At 39.0% G+C, this 24,812-nt stretch overlaps 1 non-coding gene across 1 annotated transcript; it reads left to right on the forward strand.

Annotated features, from left to right (window-relative positions):
- The first annotated feature begins 23,775 nt into the window (after nt 1-23,775).
- LOC138989655 (U6 spliceosomal RNA) lies at nt 23,776-23,882 on the forward strand. Its single transcript, XR_011465902.1, has one exon. It is a non-coding gene; the product is annotated as a U6 spliceosomal RNA (small nuclear RNA).
- The last annotated feature ends 930 nt before the right edge of the window (nt 23,883-24,812 follow it).

Here is a 24,812-nt window from a genome sequence, read left to right on the forward strand (position 1 = left end):
GCTACAAATCCTGTATGCTCTGACCCTTACGTGGACCCCAGCCTCTAAGAAAGTTATTTATTTATTATTTGTTTTGGGCAGCACTGGGCCTTCATTGCTGCTCCGTGGGCTTTCTTCAGCTGTGGCGAGGCTGCTCTCTGGTTGTGGTGCACGGGTTTCTCATTGCGGTGGCCTCTCTTGTGGAGCTCGGGCTCGAGGGCACGGGGGCTTTAGCAGTTGCAGCACACGGGCGCAGTAGTTGTGGCGCATGGGCTTAGTTGCCCTGCAGTATGCGGAATTTTCCTGGACCAGGGATCTAACCCGTGTCCCTTGCATTGGCAGACAGATTCTTAACCACCATTCCTAACCTTGCATTGGCAGACAGATTCCTTAATCTGGAAAATCCCCCAGACTCATTTTAAAAGCATGGGAAGTTCCAGACCTGCAGCAGCCACATTTAACTTCTTCCAGGTCCTTAAACTAGCTAAGCTTACTCTCACCACTGGATCTTGGCTTATGTTATTCCCTTTGCCTGGAATACCCTTACCTCTTCTCTCTAGCTAAATGCTACTATATTCTTCAGCCGTCAGCTCAAAGGACACCATATTCTCAGAGAAATTCCACTGTTTTCCCAGATCTGGGTTAAGCTGTGTTTTCACATTATAAGATGTCTCTGTTTGTGTGCTTCCCCTTAGCTGCTCGTATGTGCCTAATGCATAGCAGGCTCTCAGTAAATATTTGTTGAATGAATGGAAGCATGTAGGTATGAAAATCTTTGAATCCTTACGTTGTTTACAGCCTAAGCGGGAGAAACAGATGTGTTAAGTGATCATTATAATAGGTGCTACAGTAAAAGAACATACCAGATTTGTTGGAGAAAGGGAAACACAAAGATGGCTTGATCAGTATCTCTTGTGGAGCTGGGCCAGGGAGGACCTTATAAAGAAGGAGATTCTTGAGATGAATTTTGAAGGACAACCTGGAGTTTTCCAGGCATATAAGAGAACATTCTTGGCTAGAAAAGATGTGTGCATTGGCAAAGGGTTGAAGTGCAGTGATGTCGTGGGTGGCTTTGGCTAGTTTGCTATACTGGAGGGATAGAGTTTGGGCTCAGTGCCAGAACTTTGCCCAATGCCATTTGGGGGCAAATTCTACTCTGCAGGGGGTTGAATTGTGGTCCTCCAAAGATGTCCAAGTCCTAAGTCATCATACTTGTGAATGTGACCTTATTTGAGAAAAGGGTCTTTGTAGATGTAACTTAAGAAAGAGTTCTGGATGAGTTAAGGATGTAGAGGTGAGATCATCCTGGATTAACTGGGTGGACCTTAAATTCATTAACAGGTGTCCTTATAAGAAAAGAAGACACATACAGAAGAGGAGAAACCCAGCGGGGAGGCCACGTGAAGATGGAAGTAGAGGCTGAAGTTATGCAGCCACCAGCCAGAGAATGTCAAGGATTATAATGATAGCCATCAGAAGCTAGAAGAAAAGCAGGGAACAAAAAATTCCCTTCAGAGCCTCCAGAAAGAACTAGCCCCGCTCAGTTCAGTTCAGTCACTCAGTCAGGTCCGACTCTGCAACCCCGTGGACTGCAGCACGCCAGGCTTCCCTGTCCATCACCAACTCCTGGAGCTTGCTCAAACTCATGTCCATCAAATCAGAGATGCCATCCAACCATCTGACACCTTGATTTTTAACTTCCAGCCTCCAGAACTGTGAAAAACTGCATTCCTGTTGTTTTAGGTTGGTGATGAATTGTTATGGCAGCCACAGTTTACTTATGCATACCAGCAGGTGCCCAACCTAGATCCAGCATGGTTTTAAGACTGGCAGTGTGTGTTATTGGAATCCAGAGAGGAGCTCTAATGAGTGCTTGACTCCATGTCTGTCCCTTAGTTGCTTAACACTGAGAAAACTATGGCCATAATAGATGTGAACTTGTAAACAGGCAACAAACTAGCTGCCCAAAGGAGGCAACCTTTTCAGAAAGGACAGAGCTGGCTAGGAAGAATTTTCTAAAGTCCTTTTGTCAATACTAGCTCCTTATTCCAACTACAGGGTGAAATCCTGGGTGTTTGGCATCACTCCCTTCATGAATTTGGAGAATTGCAAGTACCTTTATAAAGATAAGCATTTACTTGAATGGCTTCCAAGATCTTTTTATCAGGGAGAGAGCAGTGGGGTGTCATTGGTGATTTTGTAATGCCACAAGTTAAAGCAACATTTCTTTTGTTCACCAACCTTCTTGCCCAAAGCAAATTGAAGAAGCTCCTATGATTTACCTTTGTCCTCTCCCTTCTTGGAAACATCACATTTGTTTAATCCTTGTAATTAACTAGACATATGAGCTTTTTGTATATGGGGGGAGGGAGTGATAGGCAGAATAATAACTCCCCAAAGGTGTCTTTGCCCTAATTCCTGGAACCTATGAATATGTCAGGTGATATGGAGGAAGAGAATTAAGGTTGCAAATAGAATTAAAGTTGCTCATCAGTTGACCTTAACACAGATTACGCTGGATTATCCAGGTGAGTCCAGTGTAATCACAAGGCTTATTGTAAGAGAAGGAGCATGCAGAAGAATCAGAGTCAGAGTGATGCAGTATGAGAAAGATGTTTCATTCGGCAAAATGGTGTCTTTGAAGATGCAAGGGGCAGGAGCCAAGGAATGTGGGTGACCTCTCAAAGTTGGAAAAGGCAGAAAAGTGCATGTGCCCCCTAGAGCCTTGGAAAGGAAAGCAGCCTTGCCAACACCTTGATTTCAGCCCAATGAGAGCCATTTCAGACTTCTGACCTCAGACTGCAAGGTAATACATTCTGTTGTTGGGACTTTCTGATGGTCCAGTGGCTAAGACTCTGCACTCCCAATGCAGGGGGCTGGGTTCGATCCCTGGTCAGGGAACTAGATCCCACATACCTCAATGAAGGTTGAAGATCCCACATGCCACAACTAAGACCTGGCACAGCCAAATACATAATGAATTTAAATAAATAAATTTTTTGTTGTTGTAAGTTACTAGGTTTGTGTTCGTTTGTTATGGCAGCCATAGGAAAATAGCATGGTAGAGTAGGGGGAGATTGGAGAGGGATAGATTGGAAGGAATTCCCTTCCCTGTTCCTGATGCAGTTACCCTATGGGGAATTGTTGAGGAAATACAGATCTGGGCTACTGTCAGCGCCACAAAGAGAAGGTGATGTAGTGTTACAAGCCCTGACACGTGTCAAAAAGCCTGACAGGACCCCCTCACCAGCTTTCCTGGAGCGTGACTGTTCAGGGAAACACTGGCTGGAACTGCCCGCCCTGGCCGGGCACCACGGGAACCATGTGCGTGAATTGTTTCAGGATAGGAGATCTTGGTAAGGAATATGGAACTACCAAGCCACCACCAACTGGAAGAACTGGTCAAAAAGAGAGAAAGGTTAAAAGGAGAGAGGAGATGCCAGTCCACATGTCCTACCAACCTCCCAGAATCCTCTTTGCTGGCATCCATCTTGGCTGAGTGATGTGGCGCCACCAGGAAGGACCCTGAGTCAGGGTGATCTGCCAGAGACAGCCCAGAAACTAACCCCATCACCACAAAACCCGAGGCTGCGAGCCATGTGGCAGAGCAGTCCTGGGTTCCCTTAGCCTCCTTCTCTCCACCGGGTGCCCCTTTCCAACAGTCTCCTGTTTGGTCAGCACTTGTGTCTCCTCCGGCAATTCATTTCTGAGTGTCAGACAAGAGCCCGTTCTTGGGCCCTGGAAGGGGTCTCCATTCCTGCAGCATGACTGTCTCAGACTCTCTGATTGCAGGAGAATCTGCATGGTGCCAGGCTGGGAATGGCTGCATCCTGACCATCTGCAAAGTGTAGGGACACGTGGGATCCTCCTCTCACAAGTCCAGAGCCAGATCCGGAGGAGGCGTGGCCTTGCCAGCCACTCTGATCTAATGCAGCCTTTGGCCCTCTGTGGTGTCTGATTCCTCTGGCAACCCCCCGAGGCTTCACCGTGTCTGCGGCTCTCCCTTGTGGTCCTTCCAAGGCCCTCCCAGGCCTAATGAGACATCCTGGGGCACCTGTCATGACCGGCCTATGTGCCCCCTACCCCTCCCCCTGCCCTGGGAGGATTTGAAGAAGCGGCTGAACCTGCAGATATTCCAGGCATGCCTGCATGCGTCACTTTTCCCGACAGCTTTCGCCTTCATCTTCTCAAATGTCTCTCCGAGCACTGGCTCCCAGCCTTCTGGCTAGGAATTCATGAGATCAATGCTGCCAGAAGTGAAACTTGTCAGGGATGGCCTTGCCTGCCTGGCCTCAGAGCATCTAACCAGAAACAGGAGGCGAAGGGCTGGTGGGGCCAGGGAGCTCCGAGTCTGCATGGCCCAACAGAGCCAGGAAGGCTAGAACCGCTGTGATTGGACTCGGGTTAGCACCTTCTCATTGTTGGTGGAAACCCAGGTCTTCCTGTGGGTCTGTTCTGGAAGTTCCCCATGATCTGGTGAAGTGTGTGGGCTCTGAATCCCAAGCCTTATTCTTCCGCTCACTGGCTTTGTGAACTTGAACTTGCACAACTGTTAAGCTTTTCTGAGCTTCAGTTTCCCCATGTATGTAAATGCAAAAGAGCAAGCTAACAGGTGGCACTAGTGGTAATGAAGCTCCCTGGCAGTGCAAGAGATGTAAGAGACATGGGTTTGATCCCTGTGTAGGGAAGATCCTCTGGAGGAGGGCATGGTAACCCACTCCAGTCTTCTTGCCTGGAGAATCCCGTGGACAGAGGAGCCTGGGGGCTATGGTCCATAGGATCGCAAAGAGTCAGACACAGCTGAAGCGTCTTAGCACACTCACAAGTGGACAATAAGCATTAGCAGTAATCATAAAAACAATTGCTACTATTTCTGATACCATCAGTTGAATCCTTCATCTTCAAGAGTCATGAATCCCAAAGTATTCTCAAGTACCCTTCCTCAAACATCCTGGGCCCTCCATTCCTAGTTCTCTTTGTCTGTTTGACAATTTTATTGAAGTATAATTGACTTAAAGTGTATAATATGATATATTTTGACAAATGTGCGTATTCAGGAAACCATCACTACAATCAAGATGATGAAAATATTCACTGTGCCCTAAAGTTCTCCTTGGTAATTCTTCTCCACAATTACTGATTTGTTTTCTATCCCTATAGATTAGTTTGTATTTGTAGCATTTTATGTAAATAGAATCATACAGTATTTCCTTTTTTTTTGGGGGGGGTGTGGCTTACTTCACTTTGTGACCCCATGCGTGATTCTTTCGAGATTCACCCATTTGTTGTATATACCAAGGTTTATTGTTTTTTATGTTGCTGAGAACTGTCCTATTATTGCACAAGATATATTGTATTTGGCCATTCACCTGTTGATGGACATTTGGATTGTTTTCAGTTTTTGGATAGTTTGAATAAAGTTGCTAGGAATAATATTCATGTGTAAGTCTTTGTATGAACATATGCTTTTACTTATTTTGGTTAGATATATAGGAGTGAAATGGCTAGGTCACACGGTAGGTATAAATTTAATGTTTTGAGAAACTGTCAGACTTTTTTCCAAAGTGGTTGCGTGATTTACATTCCAACTAGCAGTGCACGAGACTTCCGATTGTTTTACTTCCTAACTCTTGGTTTGATCTGTCTAATTTTAGACATTCCAACGAGATATAGTGGTTTTAATTAGAATTTCCTAGATAATTAATGATTAATGATGTTAAGCATGTTTTCTTGCATCATTCGTATGTCTTCTTTAGCAAAATGTATCTTCAAATCTTTTGCCTATCTTAATAATTTACACATACATTACAGAGTTTTGACAGTTCTTTGTATACTGTAGACATAAAGCCTTTCTGATATGCTTCTTTGAAAATATTGTCTCTGAGCCTGTGATTTTTTTCTCTCTCTTAACAATGTCTATCAAAGAACAGAAGTTCTTAGTTTTGATGTCCAGTTCATCAATTTCATCTTTTATGGATTATACTCTATTTTGAGTTCATTCTTTTAGATAGTGTGAGATTGGGATGAAGTGGATTTTGTTTTGTTTTGTCCTTTTACACATGGATATTCAATAGTTTGAGCATCATCCATTTAAAAGACTATCATTTCCACACTAAATTGCCTTTGCACCTTTCTTGAAAATCAATTGATCATATATAGGGGTATTTTGGACTCTATTTTACTTCACTGATCTATTTGTCTCTATATCAATACCATACTTTCTTTTTTTTTTGATAACTGTAGATTTAGAAGTCTTGAAATCTGGTAGTGTAAGTTCTCCAACTTTGTTCTTTTTCAAAGTTTTTTAGCTATTCTAGGTCCTTTGACTCACATGGATTTTAAAATAAGCATAACAATTTCTACAAAAAATCCTTCTGGGATTCTGATTGAGACTGTGTTGAATCTATAGATCCACTTGGAGAGAATTGATATCTTAGCAATATTAAGCTATCTAAACTATGAATACAGTTACACATTTATTTAGGTTACATTTAAAAAATTTTTTACTTATTTTTTTAAAATTAATTTTTGTTAAAGTATAATTGCTTTACAATGTTGTGTTGGTTTCTGTCATACAGCAAAGTGATTCAGTTATATGTATATACATATATCTATTCTTTTTTAAGTACTTTTCCCATTTAGGTTATTACAGAGTATCGAGCAGAATTCCCTGTGCTATACAGTAGGTCCTTGTTGGTTGTTTATTTTAAATATAGCAGTGTGCACATGTCAATCCCAATCTCCCAATTCATCCATCCCTTTCCCCCTTGGTATCTATATGTCTGTTCTCTACATCTGTGTGTGTATTTATTTAGGTTAGCTTTAATTTATTTCATCAGAATTTTGTAACTTTAAATGCACAGAGTATACTTAAAAATCAGATGTATTGCACTTTACATTTTTTGATGTTATTAGGAATGGATGGAGAAGGAAATGGCAACCCACTCCAGTGTTCTTGCCTGGAGAATCCCAGGGACAGCGGGGCCTGGTGGGCTGCTGTCTATGGGGTTGCACAGAGTCGGACACGACTGAAGTGACTTAGCATAGCATAGCAGGAATGGTACATTTACATTTACATTTACAGACTTTTACATTTCAATTTCTGATTCTTCATTTCTATTAAAAATAAATACATTGAAGGCATCCAGATTGGAAAGGAAGAAGAAAAGCTGTCACTATTTGCAGATGACATGATATTATATATGGGAAACCCTATAGACTCCACTAAATAACTGTTGGAACTAGTAAATGAATTAAGTAATGTTACAGGGTACAGAATCAATATACAAAAATCTGTTGTATTTCATACACTAAAAGCAAACTATCAGAAAGAGAAATTAAGAAAACAATCCTGTTTACAATTCCATCAAGAAGAATAAAATAATTAGGAGTAAATTTAGCCAAGAAGGTGAAAAACCAGTATGCTAAAAACTATAAGATATTAATGAAAGTGAAGAAGACATGAATAAATGGAAAGATATTACCTGCTCGTGGACTGGAAGAATTAATATTGTTAAAATGTCCATACTATCCAAAGCAATCCATAGGTTCAATGAAATCCATATCAAAATTCCAGTGGCATTTTTTTACAGAAATAAAATGAATAATCCTAAAACTTGTATGGAACCATGAAAGACCCTGAATAGCCAAAACAATCTGGAGAAATAAAAAAGAAGCTGGAAGCATCATGCTCCTTGATTTCAAACTGTATTACAAAGCTATAGTAATCAAAATAGTATGGTACTGGCATAAAAACAGATGTGTAGATAGTGCAACAGAAAAGAGAGTCCCCAGATAACCCTCTACATATATAGTCAGTTAATTTATGCAAAGGAATAAAAAATATACAATGAAGAAAGGACAGTCTTTTCAATAAATGGTGTTGGGAAAACTGGACAGTTCAGTTCAGTCACTCAGTCATGTCCGACTCTTTGCAACCCCATGAATCGCAGCACGCCAGCCCTCCCTGTCCATCACCAACTCCCGGAGTTCACTCAGACTCACGTCCATCGAGTCAGTGATACCATCCAGCCATCTCATCCTCTGTCGTCCCCTTCTCCTCCTGCCCCCAATCCCTCCCAGCATCAGAGTCTTTTCCAGTGAGTCAACTCTTCACATGAGGTGGCTAAAGTACTGGAGTTTCAGCTTTAGCATCATTCCTTCCAAAGAAATCCCAGGGTTGATCTCCTTCAGAATGGACTGGTTGGATCTCCTTGCAGTCCAAGGGACTCTCAAGAGTCTTCTCCAACACCACAGTTCAAAAGCATCAATTCTTCGGCGCTCAGCCTTCTTCACAGTCCAACTCTCACATCCATACATGACCACAGGAAAACCCATAGCCTTGACTAGACGAACCTTTGTTGGCAAAGTAATGTCTCTGCCTTTGAATATGCTATCTAGGTTGGTCATAACTTTCCTTCCAAGGAGTAAGCGTCTTTTAATTTCATGGCTGCAGTCACCATCTGCAGTGATTTTGGAGCCCCCCAAAAAACAGTCTGACACTGTTTCCACTGTTTCCCCATCTATTTCCCATGAAGTGATGGGACCAGATGCCATGATCTTCGTTTTCTGAATGTTGAGCTTTAAGCCAACTTTTTCACTCTCCTCTTTCACTTTCATCAAGAGGCTTTTGGACACCCACATGCAAAAGAATAACAATGAACCACTATCTTATGCCATAGACAAAAACGAACTCAAAATGGATTAAAGACTAGAATGTAACACCTGAAACTATAAAACTCTTAAAAGAAAACATAGGCAATAAGTTCCTTGTCGTAGATCTTGGCAGTGATTTTTTAAATCTGACACCAAAAACAACAACAACAAAAACACAAGTGGAACTATATAAAACTAAAAATCTTCTACATAGCAAAAGAAACCATCAATAGAATGCAAAGGCAACATACTGAGAAAATACTTGCAAATCATATGTCTGATAAAGGCCTACTACCTAAAATATATAAAAACCTAAACAACTCAATAGCAAACAAAACAAACAAAACAATCCAACTGAAACATGGGCAGAATATCTGAACAGACTGCTTGCAAAAGAAGACCCACAGATGGCCAATAGGTACATAAAAAGATGCTCATCATCAGGGGCACACAAATCAAAACACAATGAGCTATCACCTCACACTTTTTAGAATACTATTATTGAAAGGTAAGAAATGGCAAGTATTGGCAGGGATGTGAAGAAAACATAACTTTTGTGCACTGTAAGTGGAAATATAAATTGGTATAGCCATTATGGAAAACAGTATGGCGATTCCTTAAAAAATTAAAAATAGAACTACCATATGATCCAGCAATTCCACATCTGGTTATTTAGCTAAAGAAAATAAAAACACCAACTCAAAAAGATATGTGTACCCCCGTGTTCATTACAGTATTATTTATAATATCCAGATACAGAAACAACTTTAAGAATCCATCTTGATGAAAATGTGGTTTATATTCATAATGGAATATTATCCAACTATAAAAAAGATGGAGTATTACTCAGCCATTAAAAAGAATACATTTGAATCAGTTCTAATGAGATGGATGAAACTGGAACCTATTATACAGAGTGAAGTAAGCCAGAAAGAAAAACACCAATACAGTATACTAACGCATATATATGGAATTTAGAAAGATGGTAACAAAAACCCTGTGTCGAGACAGCAAAAGAGACACTGATGTATAGATCAGTTATGGACTCTGTGGGAGAGGGAGAGGGTGGGGAGATTTGGGAGAATGGCCTTGAAACATGTATAATATCATGTATGAAACAAGTTGCCAGTCCACGTTCAATGCACGATACTGGATGCTTGGGGCTGGTGCACTGGGACGACCCAGAGGGAGGGTATGGGGAGGGAGGAGGGAGGAGGGTTCAGGATGGGGAACACAGGTATACCTGTGGCGGATTCATTTCGATATTTGGCAAAACTAATACAATATTGTAAAGTTTAAAAATAAAATAAAATTTAAAAAAATAAATAAAAAAGAATGCCGTTTGTGACAACATGGAAGGACTTTGAGGACATTAGGCTCAGTAAAACAATTCAGACAAAGAAAGATGAATACTATATGATCTCACCTTTATCTGGAATCTAAAAAAAAAGGAAACATAGCACAGACTGGTGGTTGCCAGAGCAATGAGTGTGCAGTGGGTGAAGGGTATCAAAAAGTAGGAAGTTTTAGTTATAAAGTAAAGAAGCCATAGGGACGTAATGTATAGCATGGTGACTATAGTTAATAATGCTGTATTGCATATTTGAAAGTTGCTAAGAGATTAAGAGATTAGATCTTAAAGCTCATCACAAGAAAAAAAACGTTTTCAGTGTGCATGGTGACAGACATTAAGTAGGCTTATTGTGGTGATCATTTCTCAATGTGTATATAAACTTCAAATCATTATGCCGTACATCTGAACTAATGTTATATGTCAATTATACCTTAATAAAAAAGAGATTTTGTTTATTGATTTTTGTCCTATAACATTGTTAATTAATTTGTTTGTTCTAGTTACTTTGATAGTTTGCATTGAATTTTCTATATAGATGACTTGCAGATGTCTGTAGAGTTTTACATTTTTCTTTTCAATCTATTCTTTTCTTTCTTTTTATTGCCTTATTTCACTGGAGAGAATCTCCAGTAGAACTTTGAATACAAATGATAAGAACTGATATTTTAGCTTTTTCTGATTTTAGGAGGAAAGCATTCAGTCTTTCACCAATTAAATATGAGGTCACCTGAGGTCTTTATTGATAGTCCCTATTGAGAAACTGTTCTTCTATTCCCAGTTTTCTGAAAGTTTTTTTTTAAATTATTATCAGATATGGATATCAGGTTTTGCCAAATTTTTTTATACATCTACAGAAATGACCATATTTCACTTCATGATTTTTAAATGTTCAGCTAATATTACATTATTGGAATAAAGCCCACTGCACTGTGATACACTTTTTGTATATTTTAATTACTATTTCCTATAATTTTGTCTTTTGTCAGTGATTATTAGGGATGTAGATTGGTAGTTCTCTTTTTTTCTGTCTTCTTCCAATTTGGATATCAGTGTAATAATAACTTCCTCATAGAATGAGTTAGAAAGTATTCCCTCCTTTTTAATATTCTGGAAGAGTTTGCATAGGATTGGTATAATTTCCTTTTGCTAAAGTTTGATACAATGCACCAGTGGAGCGATCTAGGCCTAGAATTCGTTTTGTGTGTGTGTGGGGGGATGTTTTTTAACTACAAATTGAATTTAATAGTTATTGGGCTGCCCTGATTAATAGTCCCATATTCTTTTTAAAAACTATTTATTTTTTATTGAAGGATAATTGCTTTACAGATTTTTGCTGTTTTCTGTCAAACCTCAACATGGTTCAGCCATAGGTATACATATATCCCCTCCCTTTTGAACCTCCCTCCCATCTTCCTCCCCATCCCACCCCTTTAGGTTGATACAGAGCCCCTGTTTGAGTTTCCTGAGCCATACAGCAAATTCCCATTGGCTATCTATTTTACATGTGGTAATGTAAGTTTCCATGTTACTCTTTGCATACATCTCACCCTCTCCTCCCCTTTCCTCATGTCCATATTCTCTCTGTCTGTTTCTCCACTGTTGCTCTGTAAATAAATTCTTCAATATCATTTTTCTACATTCCGTATATATGTGTTAGAATACGATATTTATCTTTCTCTTCCTGACTCACTTCACTCTGTATAATAGGTTCTAGGTTCATCCACCTCATTAGAACTGACTCAAATGCGTTCCTTTTTATGGCTGAGTAATATTCCAGCATGTATATGTACCACAGCTTCTTTATTCATTCATCTCTGGAAGGACATCTAGGTTGCTTCCATGTTCTAGCTATTGTAAATAGTGCTGCAATGAACAATGGGACACATGTGTCTCTTTCAGTTTTGGTTTCCTCAGGGATATGCCTAGGAGTGGGATTGCTGTGTCATATGGTGGTTTTATTCTTAGGTTTTTAAGGAATCACCATACCGTCTTCCATAGTGGCTCCCACCAACAGTGCAAGAGCGTTCCCTTTTCTCCACACCCTCTCCAGCACATTTAGTATTTGTAGACTTTTTGATGAGGGCCATTCTGACTGGTGTGAGGTGATATCTCATTGTAATTTTGATTTGCATTTCTCTAATTGCACTCATCTCACACGCTAGTAAAGTAAAGCTCAAAATTCTCCAAGCCAGGCTTCAGCAATACGTGAACCGTGAACTTCCACATGTTCAAGCTGGTTTTAGAAAAGGCAGAGGAACCAGAGACCAAATTGCCAACATCCTCTGGATCATCAAAAAAGCAAGAGAGTTCCAGAAAAACATCTATTTCTGCTTTATGGACTATGCCAAAGCCTTTGACTGTGTGGATCACAATAAACTGTGGGAAATTCTGAAAGAGATGGGAATACCAGACCACCTGACCTGCCTCTTGAGAAATCTGTATGCAGGTCAGGAAGCAACAGTTAGAACGGGACATGGAACAACAGACTGATTCCAAATAGGAAAAGGAGTACGTCGAGGCTGTATATTGTCACCCTGCTTATTTAACTTATATGCAGAGTACATCATGAGAAACGCTGGGCTGGAAGAAGCACAAGCTGGAATCAAGATTGCCAGGAGAAATATCAATAACCTCAGATATGTAGATGACACCACCCTTATGGCAGAAACTGAAGAGGAACTAAAAAGCCTCTTGATGAAGGTGAAAGAGGAGAGTGAAAAAGTTGGCTTAAAACTCAACATTCAGAAAATGAAGATCATGGCATCTGGTCCCATCACTTCATGGGAAATAGATGGGGAAACAGTGGAAACAGTGTCAGACTGTTTTTTGGGGCTCCAAAATCACTGCAGATGGTGACTGCAGCCATGAAATTAAAAGACGCTTGCTCCTTGGAAGGAAAGTTACGACCAACCTAGATAGCATATTCAAAAGCAGAGACATTACTTTGCCAACAAAGGTCCGTCTAGTCAAAGCTATGGTTTTTCCTGTGGTCATGTATGGATGTGAGAGTTGGACTGTGAAGAAAGCTGAGCGCCAAGAATTGATGCTTTTGAACTGTGGTGTTGGAGAAGACTCTTGAGAGTCCCTTGGACTGCAAAGAGATCCAGCCAGTCCATTCTGAAGGAGATCAGTCCTGGGATTTCTTTGGAAGGAATGATGCTAAAGCTGAAACTCCAGTACTTTAGCCACCTCATGTGAAGAGTTGACTCATTGGAAAAGACTCTGATGCTGGGAGGGATTGGGGGCAGGAGGAGAAGGGGACGACAAGGATGAGATGGCTAGATGGCATCACTGACTCAATGGATGTGAGTCTGAGTGAACTCCGGGAGTTGGTGATGGACAGGGAGGCCTGACGTGCTGTGATTCATGGGGTTGCAAAGAGTCGGACACGACTGAGCAACTGAACTGAACTGAATAATGAGTGATGTTAAGCATCTTTTCATGTGTTTGTTTGCCATCTGTATGTCTTCTTTGGAGAGATGTCTGTTTAGGTCTTTTCCCCACTTTTTGATTGGGTTGTTTGTTTTTCTGGTATTGAGTTGTATGAGCTGCTTGTATATTTTGGAAATTAATCCTTGTCAGTTGTTTCATTTGCTATTATTTTCTCCCATTCTGAGGGCTGTCTTTTCACCTTGCTTATAGTTTCCTTTTCTGTGCAAGAGCTGTAAAGTTTAATCAGGTCCCACTTGTTTATTTTTGTTTTTATTTCCATTACTCTAGGAGGTGGGTCATAGAGCATCTTGCTTCGATTTATATCATCGAGTGTTCTGCCTATGTTTTCCTCTAAGAGTTTTTATAGTTTCTGGCCTTAAATTTAGGTCTTTGATCCATTTTCAGTTTATCTTTGTGTATGGTGTTAGGAAGTGTTCTAATTTCATTCTCTTACATGTAGCTGTCCAGTTTTCCCAGCACCATTTATTGAAGAGGCTCTCTTTGCCCCATTGTATATTCTTGCCTCTTTTGCCAAAAATAAGGTACCCATAGGTGCATGGGTTTATTTCTGGTCTTTCTATCTTGTTCCATTGGTCTATATTTCTGTTTTTGTGCCAGTACCATACTGTTTTGATGACTGTAGCTTTGCAATATAATCTGAAGTCAGGAATGTCGATTCCTCCAGCTCCATTCTTCTTTCTCAAGGCTGCTTTGGCTATTTGGGGTCTTTTGTGTTTCCATATGAATTGTGAAATTACTTTGTTCTAGTTCTGTGAAAAATGCCATTGGTATTGATAGGGATCACATTAAATCTGTAGATTGTGTTTGGCAGTGTAGTCATTTTCACAATGTTGAGTCTTCCTACCCAGAAACATGGAATATCTCTCTATCTGTTTACATCATCTTTGATTTCTTTCATTAATGTCTTATAATTTTCTGTGTACAGTTCTTTTGTCTCCTTAGGTAGGTTTATCCCTAGATATTTAATTCTTTTTGTTGCAATGGTGAATGGGATTGATTCCTTAATTTATCTTTTTTTCATTGTTGGTATATAGAAATGCAAATTATTTCTGTGTATTGATTTTTTTATCCTGCAACTTTGCTAAATTCGTTAATTAGCTCTAGTAATTTTCTGATACTATCTGTAGGGTTTTCTATGTACAGTATCATGTTATCTGCAAACAATAAGAGCTTTACTTCTTTTATGATCTTTATTCCTTTTATTTCTTTTCCTTCTCTGATTGCTGTAGCTAGGACTTCCAGAACTACTTTGAATAATAGTGATGAAAGTGGACACCCTTGTCTTGTTTCTGATCTTAGGGGAAATGCTTTCAGTTTTTCACCATTGAGAATAATGTTTGTTGTAGGCTTATATATGGCCTTTACTATGTTGAGGTAGGTTCCTTCTACGCCCATTTTTTGAAGAGTTTTAATCATAAATGGCTGCTGAATTTTGTCAAAGGCTTTTTCTGCATCTATTGAGATGATCTTATGGTTTTTATCTTTCAATTTGTTAATATGGTGTATAACATTGATTGATTTGCATGTATTGAAGAATCCTTGCATCCCTGGAATAAACCCAACTTGATCAGGGTGTTTGAGCTTTTTGATATGTTGCTGAATTCTGTTAGCAAATATTTTGTTGAGGATTTTTGCATCTATGTTCATCAGTATATTAGCCTGTAGTTTTCTTTTTTGTGTGTTGTCTTCATCTGGTTTTGGTATCAGGGTGATGGTGACCTTGTAGAAAGTTTGGAAATGTTCCTTCCTCTGTAATATTTTGAAAGAGTTTTAGAAGGATAGGCATTAGCTCTTCTCTAAATGTTTGATAGAATTCTCCTGTGAAGCCATCTGGTCCTGTGCTTTTGCTTCTTTGGGAGATTTTTGATCACAGCTTCCATTTCAGTGCTTGTAATTGGGTTGTTCATAATTTCTATTTCTTCCTGGTTCAGTCTTGGAAGATTGAACTTTTCTGAGAATCTGTCCATTTCTTCCAGGTTATCTATTTTATTGGAGAAGGCAATGGCAACCCACTCCAGTACTCTTGCCTGGAAAATCCCACGGACAGAGAAGCCTGGTAGGCTGCAGTCCATGGGGTCGCTAAGAGTCGGGCATGACTGAAGCAACTTAGCAGCAGCAGCAGCATCTATTTTATTGCCATATAGTTGTTCACAATAGTCTCTTATAATCCTTTGTATTTCTGCATTGTCTGTTGTAACCTCTCCTTTTTCATTTCTAATTTTGTTGATTTGATTCTTCTCTCTTTTTTTCTTGATAAGTCTGGCTAAAAGTTTGTTAATTTTGTTTATCTTCTCAAAGAATCAGCTTTTAGTTTTGTTAATCTTTGCTACTGTTTCTTTCATTTCTTTTTCATTTATTTCTGCTTGGATCTTTATGATTTCTTTCCTTCTACTAATTTTGGGAGTTTTTTGTTCTACTTTTTCCAGTTGTTTTAGATGTAAAGTTAGGTTGTCTATTCAATGTTTTTCTTGTTTTTTGAGGTAGGATTGTACAGCTATAAACTTCCTTCTTAGAACTGCTTTTGCTGCATCCCATAGGTTTTGAGTTGTCATGTTTTCATTGTCATTTGTTTCTAGAAATTTTTTGATTTCCCTTTTGATTTCTTCAGTAACCTGTTGGTTATTTAGAAACGTGTTGTTTTATCTCCATGTGTTTGTGTTTCTTACCGTTTTTTTCTTGTAATTGATATCTAGTCTCAGAGCATTGTAGTTGAAGAAGATGCTTGATACAGTTTCAATTTTCTTAAATTTACTGAGGTATGATTTGTGACCCAAGATGTGATCTATCCTGGAGAATGTTCCATGTGCACTTGAGAAGGTGTATTCTTCTATGTTTGAATGGAATGTCCTGAAGATGTCAATGAGATCCACTTCATCTAATGTATCATTTAAGACTTGTGTTTCCTTATTAATTTTCTGTTTTGATGATCTGTCCATTGGTGTGAGTGGGGTGTTAAAGTCTCCTACTATTTTTGTGTTACTGTCAATTTCTCCTTTTATGTCTGTTAGTGTTTGTCTTATGTATTGAGGTGCTCCTATGTTGGGTGCATGCTGCTGCTGCTAAGTCACTTCAGTCGTGTCTGACTCTGTGCGACCCCATAGACAGCAGCCCACCAGGCTCCCCCGTCCCTGGGATTCTCCAGGCAAGAACACTGGAGTGGGTTGCCATTTCCTTCTCCAATGCAGGAAAGTGAAAAGTGAAAGTGAAGTCGCTCAGTCGTGTCTGACTCTTAGCGACCCCATGGACTGCAGCCTTCCAGGCTCCTCCATCCATGGGATTTTCCAGGCAAGAGTACTGGAGTGGGGTGCCATTGCCTTCTCCATGCATAGATACTTACAATTGTTTTGTCTTCCTCTTGGATTGATTCCTTGATCATTATGTATTGTCCTTCTTTATCTCCTCTAATCTTCTTTATTTTAAGGTCTATTTTGTCTAATATGAGGATTGCTACTCCAGCTTTCTTTGATTCCCATTTGCTTGGAATATATTTTTCCATCTTCTCACTTTCAGTCTATATGTGTCTTAAGGTCTGAAGTGGATTTCTTGTAGACAGCATATATATGGGTCTTGTTTTTGTATCCATTCAACCAGTCTGTGTCTTTTGGTTGAAGCATTTAATCCATTTGCATTTAAAGTAATTATATATATATGCTACTGCTAAGTCACTTCAGTCGTGTCCAACTCTGTGCGACCCCATAGGTGGCAGCCCACCAGGCTCCCCCGTCCCTGGGATTCTCCAGGCAAGAACACTGGAGTGGGTTGCCATTTCCTTCTCCAATGCAGGAAAGTGAAAAGTGAAAGTGAAGTCGCTCAGTCGTGTCTGACTCTTAGCGACCCCATGGACTGCAGCCTACCAGGCTCGTCCGCCCATGGGATTTTCCAGGCAAGAGTACTGGAGTGGGGTGCCATTGCCTTCTCCATATATATATATATACATATATATATGTATATATATGTGTATATATGTATATGTATATATGTATACATATATATGTTCCTATTACCATTTTCTTAATTGTTTGGGGTTGATTTTGTAGATCTTTTTTCTTCTATTGTATTTCTTGACTAAATAAGTCCCTTTAACATTTGTTGTAAAGCTGGTTTGGTGGTACTGAATTGTCTTAAGTTTTGCTTATCTGAAAAGCTTTTTATTTCTTCATCAATTTTGAAGGAGATCCTTGCTGGGTACAGTAATCTTGGTTGTAGATTTTTCCCTTTCAGTACTTTATATATGTCCTGCCATTCCCTTCTGGCCTGCAGAGTTTCTGCTGAACGATCAGCTGTTAAGCAGATGGGATTTCCCTTGTATGTTACTTGTTGCTTCTCCCTTGCTGCTTTTAATATTCTTTCTTTGTGTTTAGTCTTTGTTAGTTTGATTAGTTTGTGTCTTGGTGTGTTTCTCCTTGAGTTTACCCTGTATGGGACTCTTTGTGCCTCTTGGACTTCATTGGCTATTTCCTTTTCCATGTTGGGGAAATTTTCAACTATAATCTCTTCAAAATTTTTCTCAAACAATTTCTTTTTCTCTTCTTCTGGGATCCCTATAATTTGAATGTTGGTGCATTTGATATGGTCCCAGAGGTCACTGAGACTGTCCTCAGCTCTTTTCATTCTTTTTACTTTATTCTTCTCTTCAGAAGTTATTCCCACCATTTTATCTTGCAGCTCACTGATTCATTCTTCTGCTTCAGATATTCTGCTATTGATTCCTTCTAGAGTATTTTTAACTTCAGTAATTGTGTTGTGTGTCTCTGTATGTTTGTTCTTTAATTCTTCTAGGTCTTTGTTAATTGATTCTTGCATTTTCTCCATTTTGTTTTCAAGGTTTTTGATCATCTTTACTATCATTATTCTGAATTCTTTTTCTGGTAGTTTACCTATTTCCTCTTCATTTATTTGGACTTCTGTGTTTCTAGTTTGTCCCTTCCTTTGTGCAGTATTTCTCTGCCTTGTCATTATTATTTTTTTAAGTTATTGTGTTTGAGGTCTCCTTTCCCTGAAGAATTCAAGAAAGTTGAATTCTTTCCTTGAAGAGGTTGAATTCTTTCTTCCTTCTGGTTTCTGCCCTCCTAAGATTGGTCCAGTGGTTTATGTGAGCTTCACATAGGGTGAGATTTATGCTGAGTTTTTGTTTGTTTATTTTCCTGTAATGGGCAAGGCTGAGTGAGTTGGTAACCCTGTCTGCTGATGATTTGGTTTGTACTTTTGTTTTGTTTGTTGTTTATATGAAGCATCCTGCACAGGGTGCTCCTGGGGGTTGGGTGATGCCGGGTCATGTACTCAAGTGGTTTTGTTTGTGTGAGTTCTCACTGCTTGATACTCCCTATGGTTAGTTCTCTATTAGTCTAGAGTCTTGGAGTCAGTGCTCCTACTCCAAAGGCTCAGGGCCTGATCTCTGATCAGGAACAAAGATTCCACAAGTGGTTTGTTAAGGAATTAAGTAAGATTAAAACAAATACCCCAAAATGAGAAACCAAAGATGAACCCCAGACAAATGGCAGTTACAAAATCAGGCAAATAATAATTAAAATAATGGAATATACACATATACACCCATGAGCAAAGTAAAAACAGTCCAACAAACATAAAGAACAGTAGATTGACCTGGTGAACAAAGGAAATCAAAAATTATATTTACCAGTTAAGAACAAAACTAACTTAAGCACAAACTGGAAACCAAAACTAAAGCAAGGTGCCAAGTGGGGAATAAAGCAATGAAAGCAAAACTAGCAAATATGTTGAGAGGAAAGGAAAGAAAGAAAAGAAAGAAAGAATATGCAAAGTTAAATAGAGGTAGATTAAGAAGATTTATGTACATTAAAGATTAACTTCAAGGGGAAAAGAACAGTAGGAAAGGCAAACAAAGGAATAAATGTAGAAAAAATACAATAGGTTTAAAAAAATTGAAAATATAAAAAAGAAAAGAAAAAGACAGAAGAAGAAAGGAAAAAGGGGAAAAAAAGGGAAACTCACAGAACTGCAAAAGCCTAATATAGAGGCAGAGGTTTATAGCAACAATAGAAAGTGTGACTGAATATACACATATACATAGACACCTATAATCAAAATCAGAACAGACCAACAAACATAAAGTACAATAGATTGACCCAGTGAGCAAAGGAAATCAAAAATTATATCTACCAGAATGAAACTAATTAAAGCACAGACTGGAAAACAAAACTAAAGCAAGGTGCCTACTGGGGAATAAAACAATGAAAATAAAACTAATAAATATCTTGAGACAAGAGAAAGAAAAGAAAGGAAGAATAGACATACAAAGTTAAATAGAGGTAGATAAAGAAGATTTATGTACATTAAAGATTAACTGTAAGGGGAAAAGAACAGTAGGAAAAGCAAACAAAAGAATAAATGTAGAAAAAATAATAATAGGTTTAAAAATTAAAAATTAAAAAAAAGAGAAAAAAAAAAAAAGAGGAAAACTTCACAGAACTGCAAAAGCCCAAAGTAGAGGAAGAGGTTTATGGCAACAATAAAAAATGTGACTGAGAAAAAAAAAAAAAAGCTCAAAAGCTTAATTGGATCTCTTAGTGCCAATAAAATTGACAACTGGAACAGAGAGGGGAAAACATGAAAAGGAAAAAGAAAAAAAATTCAATAGAATTTACAGAACAAGTAAAAAAAATAAGAATAATAAATGTTTTTCTTGAGTCACTGCTATCACTGTCCTTTCCCGTACTGGGAGTCACAGTCCACCTCACCTCCCTAGGATGCCCTCCAACACTGCTGGTCTCTGGACCTGCTGTGGAGGCAGCTCAGATTCTAACCTGGTCCTTCTCCTGTGTGTTCTTGCCTCCAATGTCCACAGCTATCAGAGTGAGTGCGTTTTCTTTAGTGGGCACTCTCAATGGCCTTTTATATATTTCATTGACACAGAGTCTGCTTAGTTGATCAGGTGGATTTAATCTGCAGTTAGTACAGCTGATGGGAAGGTTTTGGGTCTTCTTTCTTAGCCACACTACCCCTGAGTTTCAAGTGTGGTTTTATTTCCACCTCTGCATGTGGGTCGTCCACTGGGGTTTAGCTCCTGAGGCTTGGGTTTGCCCCTGTGAGGGCCAGGTGTGGAGGTGGTGCAGCTGCTTGGGTCACAGGGTTTCTGGCAGCACCAGGTACTCAGGGGGGTTGGTGGCTAGGGCAGCAGGAAATATAGTGCCCTAGAAGGGTATGGCAGCCAGTGATGACCAATACGCTCCAGTGTTTTTGTGTGGAGAACCCCCTCTCTGACAGAGAAGGCTGGAAGACCACAGTACAGGGTCGCAAATAGTCAGACACGACCGAAGTGACCCTGTGTGCATAGACCCAACACTTTTTTATGCCTGTGGCAGCTCTGCCCCAGTGAGAGTTGAGCGCGAAGGTGGCGCAGCGGCTTGGCTTGCTGGGACCCTGGCAGCGCCAAGTGTGCAGGGGCATGGACTGCCTCTACCGCAGGTGTTATGGCCCTATCAGAGTCTTTTTTTTTGAAGCTCTTGTAGCTGGCAATCAGAAGGCCTCTTTGGCCAGTCTTTTTCCTTAGCTCCACCTGTTCAGGCACTTAGAGGGTTCCCTTTCCTGGGTTCCTCCCCATATTCTTTTAACATCTTGAGAATCTGTAGTGATGTTTCTCTCGATAATGGCAATGTGTTTACTCTGTTTTCTTTTTATTAATCAGTCTGACTTGGGTGTTATTAATTTTATTGATCTTTTCAATAAATACTGAGCTTTTGGTTTCACTAATTTTTCTGTATCGTTTTTTCTGTTACCAATTTAATTGACTTCTACATTTTTGGGGTTCATTGTGTGCTTCTTTTTCTAGTTACTTAAAGTGGAAGATCAGATCATTGAGTTGAGAACCTTTTTTATATAGGCGGTTAGTATTATAAATTTCCCTATAAGTATTGCTTTTAATTGTGCCCCACAAAATCTGATATGTTGTGTTTTCATTTTCATTCAGTTAAAAGTTTTTCTAATTTCCTTTGATTTATTCTTTGACCTGGGGCCTATTTAGAAGTATGCTATTTAAAAATATTTGGAGATTCCCAGAGATGTTTCTGTTATTGATGTATAATTCAATTCCATTGCAATCAGGGAATATCTTTACATGAATTGACTTCTTTTAAAGTGACTGAAACTTGGTATATGGCCCAGAATATGGTCCATCTTGCTACATATCTTATGTGTACTTGAAAATAATGTCCATGCTGCTGTTGTTGTGTAGAATGGTCTATAAAAATCAATTATACCAATTTTTTGACAGTGTTTTAGGTTTTCTGTGTTTTAAGGTTACTTTTTTACTCATTCTGTCAATTATTGAGACAAAGGTGTTGAAATCTCTAATTATAATTGTGGACTTGTCTATCATTGTAATTCTATTATTTTTTGCTTCGTATATTTTGAAGTTCTGTTATTAGTTGCATAAACATTTAGAATTATTATGTCTTGAGTAATTGATCCCTTTATCAATACGATATTGTATTATTATCCTTGGATATATTTGTTGCTCTGAAATCTACTTTTTATCATAACTACCTGTTTTTTTTAAACTTTATTTTACATTGAGTATAGCCAATTAATAATGTGTGATAGTTTCAGGTGGACAGCAAAGGTACTCAATTGTATGTATACATGTATCCATTCTCCCCTGAAATCCCCTCTCATCCAGGCTAACACATATCACTGAGCAGAGTTCCCTGTATTATATACAGTAGGATCTTGTTGGTTATCCATTTTAAATATAGCAGTGTGTACATGTTAATCTCAAACTCCCTAACTATCCCTTCCCCCTGTTTTTCCCCTCTGGCAACTGCAAGTTCATTCTCTGTCTGTGAGTCTGTTTCTGTTTTGTAAATAATTTCACCTGTATCATTTTTTTTAGAGTCTGCATATAAGGGATATCATATGATATTTCTTCTTCTCTGACTTATTTCACTCAGAGTGACTATCTCTAGATCCATCCATGTTGCTGCAAATGGCATTATCTCATCTTTTTTAATGGTCAATATATACAATGGTCCATTGTATATATGTACTACAGCTTCTTGATCCACTCCTCTGTTGACAGACATTGTAGGTTGCTTCCTCATCTTGGCTATTGTAAACAGGGCTACAATGAATATTGGGGTGCATGTTTCCTTTCAAATCATGTTTTTCTCTGGGTATATGCCGAGAAGCAGGATTGCTGGATCATATGGTAGCTTTCGGAGAAGGCAATGGCACCCCACTCCAGTACTCTTGCCTGGAAAATCCCATGGACGGAGGAGCCTGGAAGGCTGCAGTCCATGGGGTCGCTGAGGGTCAGACACAACTGAGCGACTTAGCTTTCACTTTTATGCATTGGAGAAGGAAATGGCAACCCACTCCTGTGTTCTTGCCTGGAGAATCCCAGGGACGGGGAGCCTGGTGGCTGCTGTCTATGGGGTCACACAGAGTCAGACACGACTGAAGCGACTTAGCAGCATGGTAGCTTTATTTTTAGTTTTTTAAGGAACCTCCATACTGTTCTCCACACTGGCTATACCAATTTACATTTCTACCAAGTGTGTAGAAGGGTTCTTTTCTCTTCACAACCTCTCCAGCATTTATTGTTTGTGGATTTCTTGATGATGGCCATTTATACTGGTATGAGGGAGATATCTCACCTGGGTTTTTTTGACGAGTGTTAGCATATGCAGTGGGTTGAATAGTGTCCCCCACCAAATTCATGTCTACTTGGAATCTCAAAATGTGGATCTTATTTGGAAATAGGCTCTTTGCAGCTGCAATTGAGGATCAAGATGTGATCATACTGGATTAGGGTGGGCCAATGAGAATGTCCTTGTGAGATAGGAAAGGACACACAGAGACAAAGGGGAGGCCACGTGAAGACGGAGGCAGATATTGGAGTGATACTGCAATAAACCAAGGAACACTGAAGTCACCAGAAACTGGAAGAGACAAAGAATTCTTCACCAGAGCCTCCAGAGGGATCATGGCCCTGCTAACACCTTGATTTCATACTTCAGCTTCCAGAACTGTGAGAGATACACGTTTCTGTGGTTTTCAGTCACCAAGTTTGTGACAGTTTTTACAGCAGCCCCAGGAATCTAATGCAATATGGTATATATTTTTACCATCCCTTGGCTTCAAAACTATCTGTGTTTTTTTATTTAAAGTGGATTCCTTATTCCTATAGTTGGACTTTGCTTTATTTACCCAATCTTAAAATATTTTTTTCTGGGGGAGTTTAGACCATATACCTTAATTCGATTTAAAAAATTGGGGGGGGGGTTGGGTTTAAATCTAAACTTTTTGCTATTTGCTTTCTGTATTCTTTTCCTGACTTTTTTAGAATTAATTGTTTAGTGCTCGCTTTGGCAGCACATATACTAAAATTGGAACGATACAGAGAAGATTAGCATGGCCCCTGCACAAGGATGACACGCAAATTTGTGAAGCGTTCCATATTTTTAGATGGTCACTACCTAATGATCAAAGGATCAATCCAAGAAGAAGATATAACAATTATAAATATATATGCACCCAACACGGGAGCACCACAATATGTAAGACAAATGCTAACAAGTATGAAAGGAGAAATTAACAATAACACAATAATAGTGGGAGACTTTAATACCCCACTCACACCTATGGATAGATCAACTAAACAGAAAATTAACAAGGAAACACAAACGTTAAATGATATAATAGACCAGTTAGACCTAATTGATATCTATAGGACATTTTATCCCAAAACAATGAATTACACCTTTTTCTCAAGTGCACATGGAACCTTCTCCAGGATAGATCACATCCTGGGCCATAAATCTAGCCTTGGTAAATTCAAAAAAATAGAAATCATTCCAAGCATCTTTTCTGACCACAATGCAGTAAGATTAGATCTCAATTACAGGAGAAAAACTATTAAAAATTCCAACATATGGAGGCTGAACAACACCGTGCTGAATAACCAACAAATCACAGAAGAAATCAAAAAAGAAATCAAAATTTGCATAGAAACTAATGAAAATGAAAACACAACAACTCAAAACCTGTGTGGGACACTTTAAAAGCAGTCCTAAGGGGAAAGTTCATAGCAATACCGGCATACCTAAAGAAACAAGAAAAAGTCAAATAAATAACCTAACCCTACACCTAAAGCAACTAGAAAAGGAAGAAATGAAGAACCCCAGGGTTAGTAGAAGGAAAGAAATCTTAAAAATTAGGGCAGAAATAAATGCAAAAGAAACAAAAGAGACCATAGCAAAAATCAACAAAGCCAAAAGCTGGTTCTTTGAAAGGATAAATAAAATTGACAAACCATTAGCCAGACTCGTCAAGAAACAAAGGGAGAAAAATCAAATCAATAAAATTAGAAATGAAAATGGAGAGATCACAACAG

This window comes from Bos mutus, chromosome 10 (genome assembly GCF_027580195.1).
Source record: "Bos mutus isolate GX-2022 chromosome 10, NWIPB_WYAK_1.1, whole genome shotgun sequence".
Classification (NCBI taxonomy): domain Eukaryota; kingdom Metazoa; phylum Chordata; class Mammalia; order Artiodactyla; family Bovidae; genus Bos; species Bos mutus.